This window comes from Myotis nattereri (assembly GCF_964212035.1).
Source record: "Myotis nattereri genome assembly, chromosome: 2".
Classification (NCBI taxonomy): Eukaryota; Metazoa; Chordata; class Mammalia; order Chiroptera; family Vespertilionidae; genus Myotis; species Myotis nattereri.
In genome coordinates, this window is record NC_138076.1 from 176,165,681 (window position 1) to 176,173,443 (window position 7,763).

Genomic DNA, 7,763 nt, shown 5'->3' on the forward strand with positions numbered 1-7,763 from the left:
CCAATCCTCATTATTCAAAGTTGATTTTGTGTATTTCCTGATTAAATTTTATCCCGCCAAAATTCCATCTTGTTAGCCTACTTTCATCTGTTCTATTTTTAAATGAGTTATTATTCAATTATACGATACATTAGCCAAGGGCCAGGCCAAGATCAGGGTGAGACAAGTCAGGCACTCTCTTCAAAGACAAATTTTCAAGGGCACCAAACTCTCAAAACTCAAGACAATTTTTTTTCAGCTTTATAGAAGTATAATTGATAAATAAAATTGTAATATATTTAAAGAGTACAGCATGATGATTTCATATATAGATACATTATGAAGGTATTCCTACAGCAAATTTTATTTATACCATACAGTGTTATCAACTATAGCCACTCTGTTATAAAGTAGATCCTCAGACTTACTCATAACTAGAAGTTTGTAACCTTCTACCAGTCTCTCCCTAGTTCCCCGACCCTAAGTCCCTGGCAACCACCATTCTATTTTCTGTTTCTGTAAGTTCAAGTCTTTCTTTTAAATTCACATATAAGTGATTCCCTGCAGTATTTGTCTTTCTCTGTCTGACTTTTTTACTTAGCATAATATCCTCAAGGTTAACTCATGTTGTCAAAAATGGCAGGATTTCCTTCTTTTTTATGATAAATTATATATACTGGTATATATATATATATATATATATATATATATATATATATATTGCACGGATTTGTGCACATTGAAAGGAAATTAGCCCTGACCGGTTTGGCTCAGTGGATAGAGCATGGGCCTGGGGACTGAAGGTTCCTGGGTTTGATTCCGGTCAAGGGCATGTATCTTGGCTGCGGGCATATCCCAGTGAGGGGTGTGCAGGAGGCAGCTGATCAATGTTTCTCATCTATGTTTCTGGCTGTCTATCCCTCTCCCTTCCTCTCTGTAGAAAATCAATAAAATATATTTTAAAAAAGAAAGAAAGGAAATTAATTAGAAGAAATATTTTAATATTGTTATTCGCTCTTTCTCTATAATAGAAGTGTCAACCAAACTCACTATTGACAATGACAGATCGAAGCACAGGTGTGTGATTGGCGCCAGCGAGACCTTTATGTATATAGATAAACTTGCTTAATTAGACCTGCTTTCTGATTTAGCTAAACTTTTCCCAGCCCAGTGAAGCACCCCAACTTCTCTTTCAGGTAATTGTCAGCAACACAGCAGTAAATATCAACACAAAGCAGATTATTATTGTAGATCACACAGAGAGAACAATGGGTAAAATATTTAACTGCAGCAGTGTTTAACTATATTCTGCGTAGTGAGAAAACCTGAAGTCATTTTCAAGCTCCACCATTTCTTACTTCTTTTCCTTTGGGTCGAGCTTCTAAGCTTTCTAAATCTCCGTTTTCCGGCTAATGAAAAGAAAATAGGATTCCACTGAGTCTCCTACTACAGGACTTCTGTGAGGATCAAATGAGGTGAGGCTTGGGAAAACACTTCATAGACATTTGGTTAAAGTGTGAAATGTTTGCACCTGGCTATAAAGCAAGTCATGTTCCTGGGCTGAAGAAACTGCAAGGAAGCTAGTCGTCACTAGGGAGAGGAAGCTGGGCATTGCTACGTGACGTCGTTACCCAGCGCCCACAGTGACCGTTTCTAGGCTGGGCTGTGGGCCGCATTTTGCACCATGGGGTCTCAGCAGCATTGGCTGCGATTTGGTGGGGTGTCGCTTCAGAGTGGTGGTGGGGCCTGTGTCCCACTTGGAGGAACCGAGTGTTGCTTTGTGGGCACCAGGTCCTCTGTGCCAGTGCATGTCACAGCAGGTCCTGTGTTGAGCGTCTGCCCCTGGTGGTCAGTGCTTGTCATAGTGACCAGTCGGACGGTTGGACACTTAGCATATTAGTCTTTTATATATATAGATATCATATTTTCTTTATCCATTCATTCATTAATGGACACAGAATATGTCCATGCCTTGGCTATTCTATATAATAAAATCCCAGTGACTGAACAGCAGAATGACCAGAACGCAATTGACCAGTCGTTCTGACATGCACTGACCATCAAGGGGCAGACGCTCAACACAGGAGCTGCCCCCTGGTGGTCAGTGCGCTCCGATAGTGGGCACACCTCTCAGCTGACTGAGATGAATGATGCTCCCACAGTGGGAGCAGCCACTCAAAGGGCAGGTCAACAGCCGCTTGGCTGACCAGGATGAGTGGTGCTCCCACAGCGGTCCTATCCCTGCAGGCCATGTCCCCCACCAGTGCACAAATTCATGCACAGGGCCTCTAGCTATGAATAATCCTGCAGTGAACATGGAAGTACAGATATTGCTTCAAGATAGCAAGTAATATTTTATGCAATATTTAAAAAAAAACAAAATCTATGCAAAAAAAGTTTTGATATACAAAATATCAAAATTTAAATAAGACAGACTATTCTTGTTTGTTTGTTTTATGACCCCCCACATTATTATGGAAGGGGAACAGTCATTTTCAAGCAGCCTGCAGCTCCCAGGCCAGGGTAGCCACTGAATGCCCCCCAACCCCACTTCATCGCTAAACCAGTGAGTTTATGAGAGCTGATGATGACATGCAAACAGACTAGCCAAATTGGAGCCATATATATATGGTTTTTTTATTGTAGATTTTGTATTACCTTCTCCATTTTGTTCACAAAATTGGAGGATATTTTTGTAAGTGTATAATTCTTTTAATCTCAGGCATCAGTAAGGTGCCCCACAGTACTGCAATAACCATTCCCAGATTTGTTACTGTAAATTAGATAGACCTGATTTCTATATCTTTGTCTAAGACAGTGGGTCTCAACCTTCCTAATGCCGCGACCCTTTAATACAGTTCCTCATGTTGTGGTGACCCCCAACCATAAAATTATTTTCGTTGCTACTTCATAACTATAATTTTGCTACAGTTATGAATCATAATGTAAATATCTGATATGCAGGATGTATTTTCATTGTTATAAATTGAACATAATTAAAGCATAGTGATTAATCACAAAAACAATATGTAATTATAGATGTGTTTTCCGATGGTCTTAGGCCACCCCTGTGAAAGGGTCGTTCGACCCCCAAAGGGTCGCAACCCACAGGTTGAGAACCGCTGGTCTAAGGCATTAATAACTATATTTTCCAGGAGAAATTCAAGTATAAACCTTAGTTCTCTAATTGAGAGAGCTTGCTCTAACTTAAAAATTGTTCAAGCAACTAAAAATTCACTTACCTGCAGTCATTTGTTTCACATTTTTTTCATCTTCATATTCCTTTACCTGGGCCACTCATTACTATACTAACTAAAATGAATTATATTCTTTTTAAAAAACATATTTTTTATTGATTTCAGAAAGGATGTGAGCGGGAGAGAGAGAGATAGAAACATCAGTGATGACAGAAAATCATTGATTGGCTGCCTCCTGCACGCTCCACACTGGGGATCAAGCCCACAACCTGGGCATGTGCCCTGACCGGGAATCAAACCATGAGTTCCTGGTTCATAGGTCAATGCTCAACCCTGAGCTATGTGGCTGGGCAAATTATATTCTTCTTAATTTTAATATTTGATAAATTAGAATAAATTACTTTACATGTCAGAAAAATATCAGGAAACACCATTTTATTTTAAATTTGTTGTAAGTTTTGTCTTTATATTTCTTATCTACACAGAAAAGAATCTAATTCTTTTTTTTATTTTTACAGTGTAAAATTTTTATATTTAGAATTAGGCAGCTGGACTCAGTTTAGATGATTCCAATTTTGTTGGCAACATCCAAAGCATCGTAGTCAGGAGCCATATGCCTTCTTCTCGCCATCAGGCCTGATCAGGGTGTTGACTTTGGCCACATAAATGTCATAGAGCTTCATCACAGCCTGTTTGATCTGGTGCTGGCTGGCCTTGACATCCACAATGAACACTAGTGTATTATTGTCTTCTGTCTTCTTCATGGCTGACTGGTAGTCAGGGGGAATTTGATGATGGCGTAGTGGTCAAGCTTGTTTCTCCTGGGTGCGCTCTTCCGAGGGTATTTAGGCTGCCTCCGGAGCCTTAGTGTCTTTGGCCATCAGAAAGTGGGTGACGTGCGGATCTTCTTCGTTTTGTGGCTGTGGACGCCTTTCAACACTGCTTTCTTTGCCTTCAAAGCCTTTGCTTTGGCTTCGGCTTTGGGAGGGGCAGGGACTTCCTTCTTAGCTTTCCGCACCATCTTCATAAAAAGGCAAGAATCTAATTCTTATATTTGATTTACTTAGGACAATTGCGTTTACAAATTATTTTTTTTCCTTCCAATAGCCACACAGAATAAAAGGATGGAAGTTATAACCTATCACATATTTATGAAGAAAAAACGAATTTTATAACAACTGGAGATGTTCAGACTTAAGGGTGAGCCAGTGATTTCCTTGTCACTGGATGTGTTTAAGCAAAAAATGTACACCACTTGCTGTGAACGTGGTAGTGATACCCCAAATGGCAAGCTTGGACTCTTCTCGCAGGTTCTTGTCTTACAGTTTGAAGAATAAAATTCTCGGACTAAAAGATTTTAAGCAAAAGTGTGGAAGTTTCTAGCAAGTGTATACAAACTCCCGCTGGGGAGGGGTCCCCAAAATGGAGAACTCTCTCTCTCTCTCCAAAATGGGAAAGAGCCTAGTCCTGTGAGTCTCTTTGTCTACGGGTTTATAAATGCTAGTAGCGTCTTCGTCTGTTCAACCTTATTGGACCCTTCCTTATTTTATGTCCCCCGTGTTTTCCTAATTGGCCACTTTCCCCCTTTCCCTGCATGGTGTCAGTTTCAAAGTTCCAAAGCTCACCTGCTGCCCCCCTCCTCTTCTTCCCCTTATTTTATAACAGTCTCGTAAACAATCTGGCGGCTTGGAGCTGTCTCTGCCCATTACGTATGCATTCCTCTCCATGGACCCCTTTTCCCCCTAACTGACTCTTCTGTCTGTAAAATCCTTTCAGTAGCAAAGATTCAAAAGCAGAGCCGAGAGGAGCTTGGTTCAATTACTCTGGGGATCCTTTCCAACTCTAAAACTCTGTGATAAGGCCCCCATAAAATTATAAGGTCCCATATGAGTAAAATTAGTGGTTCTTTCAGCTTAGTATTGTGACTATGAATCAGAAAGACATTTGGAAAAGAAAAAATATAGTTATTTTCATGATTTCAAGCCCAAGGGCTAAGTAGGTATTCTGAATAGTCCCAATCTCCTTCTAAGCAAGCATTCAGCATTCTGTCTCTGCCCTGTGGAACCTATTCTATTTTCTGCCTGCATTGCCATTCTGGAGGGTGCATTCTGTGGACTACTTACTTGTAAAGCAAAACGTCATGTTATTCTGCTTGTTCTAAAATTGCCTCTTTCTTACCTCTAAGAGAAAATTCAAAGTCATTTCTATTGTCTCCATACTTTCTTGAACAAACTGAATTTAAAGGTACTGATAAAAGTTTGATGATATATCTTAAAAGAATATTTTACAGTGGCCAAAGGAAAGGATAACTTTTCTTTCCATTAGAGATGAAATATATATGTATATATTTGGCTTCTCTACAAGAGTGTTCTCAACCTGGCTATTCATTAGAATCACCTACAAAGTCTTTAAAATGCCCATGTCCAGGGCACACCTCAGGCCAATTAAATTAGAATCTCCTAAGGAAAAAGGAGCATTTGTTAAAGATTTCCAGGTTTTAGTGTATACCCACAGTTGAGAAGCACTGTTTGTGTACTCTCTCTCTTTCTCTGGCACAGGTACGACTTAAAAAACAAAAACAGTCAGAGGTTCTCTACATGTGGCTGACTCCACACCAGTAACTGAGACACAGGTGCAATCAGGATATAGGGTGTCCCAAAAAATGTATACATACTTTAACAACTGATAACTCACTTAATTTTGAAAATGAACTGTATGTTAATAAACACTGACTTTATGATCATTCAAACTGTGTATACATTTTTGGGACACCTTGTATTTTAAGTACCCAAAGAGGACAGAGTGGCAATCGCTGAATTCCAAAAGGAGTTTCCTCCCTCTATGTGGAAAAATAAAGAAATATTACTTTTTTTAACCAGATTGAAAAACTATCCTAATGTAAAATTTTGGCTTTTCTTATTTTGTTTTATTTTACTATAAAACATAGTTAAGAAATAAGTAAACATAATTTGGGATGCTCCTAGTATCCTGATTGCTGGTAGGTTATATCATAACAGTAATATGGGTTAATAATGAACATAATAATAGTGCTTTTTATATCTTAGATTATTTTGATTTTAAGAACTCAGTTATAGGTCAATCATTTGTATCATTTATTTTAAGATAAACATTTGGTCTAGTCTATGGAAAAAAGAATCTAAAAATCAGACAATAGGAGGTTGGTTCAACAGATCATAAATTTTTTTAAAAAATAGAGATATATTAGAGTAGGCCAATACTGTTGTGTGAATAATATCAGGTTTAAAAGTAGAATGAAGACTATAATCACTTTTTTCTAAATACATATAGTTATAGACCAAATATATTATCATTCATATATATATCTTTCATGTGTGTTATCTTTCATATATATGAAATATGTATGCTTAATATATATAATATATATGCTTACTATAAATTATATAATTTTTCCATTTGTGTGCTATTTATCTCTGGGTTTAGAATTACTAGTAATTTTTAAATTTGTTTCAATTTTTTATTCTATTTTTATTTTAAATTTTTTGCACAATCAACAGTGATAAAGAAATGAAGTATTTTGTAAATTCATATGACTTATAATAGCACCATTTTTCTTATGCTGTGACTGAGATACAGAAACCTGTTATAATAGATTACTTTTAAAGAAATAGAAGGCAATGCATTTTTAAGAAAATTCCAGTTTCTCCTCTCCCTTAACTATTTTTCCTTCCTCTTTTTATTCTTTTATGAATGAGAAATATGCCATTTCTTTTAGACAAAGCAAATATTTTGTTGGATTATAAAATATAAGAGTGGCAGCACAAAAATGTCTGGATGGTATTTAGGCATACTCTATAATTCTACATATCTCAAGTCATCACTAAGATCATCAAGGAAAGGGATTTTGGGGGACAGAAGATGAAATTACTAAATTCAAAGTTCCACTCAGCCTCTCACTATTTTAGGCTATTCTTTAAAACTAGACCAAATCTCATCTACTACTGAAGCCTTCCATGCAGCCCGCTATCTTTCCCTTCTCCCTTTGAATTCTAACAAACTTTTGTCTGTACAACACATTTAAATCAATTCAATATCGAGTTATATTGTTATTTCACTTTTCATTTGTGTAAAACTGTCCTTTCCAATGAAACAAAAATATGCAAGCTAAGGACAAAAGCCCAACACAATTATCCCGTACCTACTTTTCACATTCATGAGGGGATGGATCTTCACAATGTACCTTGTTCAGTCACACTCACATGTGAGAGGTCCAAGTTTCTGCTAATCTCTTGATCTCTTGGCACCTACAGCTCCAGCAGTAGATTCTTTCAATTATCTATCACAGAAGATTATGCTCTCGGATTCCAATTTGTATAACCTATTGTTGCTTACATAACTGTCTTCATCTGATTATGTGCACATTGCTTAATTAAACAAAGAATGTTTTATCTATGTAGTCCATAGGACTTTTCTCAAAGGAGAATTTAGGGTGGGTCTTCCCAATGGTTGCTTTGGGGGGACATGAGATCATTAACATACTCTGTTAAAAATAACTTCATGATGAAATAAAAATGAAAAATGCTGCCTATTTTATCCAACTCTTAGAAA

At 37.4% G+C, this 7,763-nt stretch overlaps 1 pseudogene across 1 annotated transcript; it reads right to left on the reverse strand.

Annotated features, from left to right (window-relative positions):
- Nucleotides 1-3,735: 3,735 nt before the first annotated feature.
- LOC308513238 (large ribosomal subunit protein uL23-like) lies at nt 3,736-4,203 on the reverse strand (annotated as a pseudogene). The gene has a single exon. The product of its transcript is annotated as a large ribosomal subunit protein uL23-like (transcript).
- Between the last annotated feature and the right edge of the window lie 3,560 nt (nt 4,204-7,763).